The following is a 2,935-nucleotide window of genomic DNA, read 5'->3' as shown; positions in this document are numbered from 1 at the left end:
ATGTAGCGGACACATTATAGTCACCAGATAATTCAATCTTGTAAGCATTGTCATTCACTTTCTTAATAACTCAGAATGGACCATCAACATGTGGCATGAGCTTAGATTTTCTTTGGCTTGAAAATCATTCCTTGCAAAGATGTATCCAAACAAGATCACCTGAAGCAAAGTGAACTTATTTTCTTTCTTTGTTGGCTGCCTTCTTATAAGCCGCATTCTTCCTCTCAATCTGCTCTTTGATGCTCTTATGCATGGACTTAACCAACTCAGCTTTCTTCTTCCCATCCATACAAATCCTTTCGCTGATTGGAAGTGGTGCCAAATTCAGTGGGGTGATAGGATTGAACCCATAAACCATCACAAAAGGAGAATGCTTAGTAGCGCTATAAACACTACGATTGTAAGCAAACTCAACATAAGCCAAATGCTCATCCCAATTCTTCAGATTCTTGTTAACAACAGTATGAAGCAAAGAAGAGAGGGTACGATTTATCACTTTAGTCTGACCATTGGTTTGCGGGTAGCAAGTCATGCTGAAGAGCAATCTAGTACCAAACTTCTTCCACAAAGTCTTCCAAAAGTAACTCAAGAACTTGATATCTTGATCAGACACAATACTCTTTGGTACATCATGCAGATGCACTATCTCTTTGAAAAATAAATCTGCAACATGTGAAACATCATCGGTTCTATGGCATAGCACAAAATGAGATATTTTTGAGAATTGATCCACAACCATCATAACCGAATCCTTCCCTCTTTGTGTTCTTGGCAGTCCAAGCATAAAGTCCATACTCAAATCTACCCATGGTTGATCTGGTACAGATAGTGGCATATGCAATCCTTGAGAAGTCTCTTTGCTCTTTGCCTTCTTGCAGGTGACGCACCTCTCAATGACGTGATGCACATCACGAATCATGGTGGGCCAATAGAAGTGCTCCTTCACCATCTTCAATATTTTCTTCTCTCCAAAATGATCGGCCAATCCACCATCATGAGCTTCTCTTACCAAAAGCTCTCGAATGGAACTATTAGGAATGCACAGCCGGCCTGACTTAAACAAGTATCCGTCATGCTTGTAGCAGTCGTTTACAGCTCCTTTCTTGCACTTCTCATAAATACTTACAAAATTTGGGTCGCCCTTGTATTGATCTATAATCAGCTCAAATCCTATTAGTTTAGCATTAAGCAATGAAATCAAAGCATACCTCCTGAAAGGTGCAACAGCCACGATATTGAATTTTTTTTTTTGTATTTGATTATATAAAAAAAGGTTTTCAAGAACTCCACCCACTTGGCATGTCTAAGATTCAGCTTGCTTTGTCCTTTCAAGTGCTTCAAAAACTCATGATCAGTATGGATGATGAACTCCCTTGACAATAAATAATATTGTCAAATCTTTAAAGTCTGAATCAGAGTGTAGAACTCATTGTCATAGACAGAGTAGCTCAAGCTCGCACCATTCAGCTTCTCACTGAAATATGCTATAAGATGCCCTTCTTGCATCTGAACAGCTCCAATGCCCACACCGAAGGCATCACATTCTACCTCAAAAGTTTTGAAAAAGTCGGATAGAGCTAGAATGGGTGCCAAACTCAACTTCTCCTTAATCAACTCGAAGCTCCTTTGGATTACTTCAATCCACTTAAATTCTTCTCCTTTCTTGATGCATTCAGTGATAAAAGCAAGAATAGTACTGAAGTTCCTCACAAATCTCTGATAAAAGGATGCTAGCACATGAAAACTCCTCACTTCAGATACATTGGTAGGAACAGGCCACTCCTTGATCGCTTTCACCTTTTTCTCATCAACTTCCACTCCATATTGTGACACTATGTAGCCAAGAAAGACTATATGATTCTGACAAAAATGATACTTTTTGAGGTTGCCATATAGCTTCTCTTATTGCAGAACCTCAAAATTTCCTCTGAGGTGCTCCATATGCTCTTCCTGATTCCTGCTAAAAATCAGAATATCATCAAAATACACAACCACAAAATCATGAATAAACTTACGCAGCACATGATTCATCAATCTCGTGAATGTGCTAGGTGCATTGGACAAGCCAAATGGCATGACTGTCCATTCACACAACCCGAATTTGGTCTTGAATGCGATCTTTCATTCATCACCTTCCTTCATACGAATCTGATGGTATCCGCTCCTAAAGTCTATTTTTTAGAAGATCTTAGCTCCATGTAACTCATCAAGCACATCGTCCAGTTGCGGGATTGGATAGCAATATTTTATTATGATCTTGTTTATCATCCTACTATCCACGTACATCCGCATAGATCCATCCTTCTTCGGTACCAACAGAGCTGGTATTGAATATGGGCTCATAGACTCCCTCACATAACCCTTCACCAAAAGATCCGCAACTTGTCGTTTTAACACCTTGGTCTCCTTAAGATTGCATCTATAGGCTGGTCTATTTGGTAAGATAGATCCTCGAATGAGATCAATCTGATGCTCGATCCCTCTAATTGATGGCAATCTTTTTGGTAACTCTTCTGAGAACATATCTGTAAATTCCTCCAAGATCTTCTTCATTTACAGTGGAAGGGAGACTTCTTCATCTGGAACCTACTGGCTACAAGAATAAAAATAATTTCATGATTAGTCAAAACTCGCTTCACTTTTCTCTTGTTGGCAAACAGGTTCTCTTTCTTATCCTTCTCGATTACAATCTAATCCTTCTGGATCTGTTGCAGGCTAAGTGGTGCCAATACTATGTTCTTCCCATCCTTAGCAAATAAATAGTATTTTTGAAGCCGTCATAAATAGCCCTCCAATCGTACTGCCAAGGCTTTTTCAAAAGAAGATGGCTGGCTTTCATAAGAACTACATCACAAACAACCTCATCTTTGTAGGACTTGTCAATAAAGAAAGATACTACAACCTGTTTTGTAACCTTCACATCATCATCGTCAGT

Source organism: Elaeis guineensis, chromosome 1 (genome assembly GCF_000442705.2).
Source record: "Elaeis guineensis isolate ETL-2024a chromosome 1, EG11, whole genome shotgun sequence".
In the NCBI taxonomy this organism is placed as follows: domain Eukaryota; kingdom Viridiplantae; phylum Streptophyta; class Magnoliopsida; order Arecales; family Arecaceae; genus Elaeis; species Elaeis guineensis.
The sequence above is the reverse complement of the archived record's forward strand: the minus strand, read 5'-3'. Positions refer to the sequence as shown.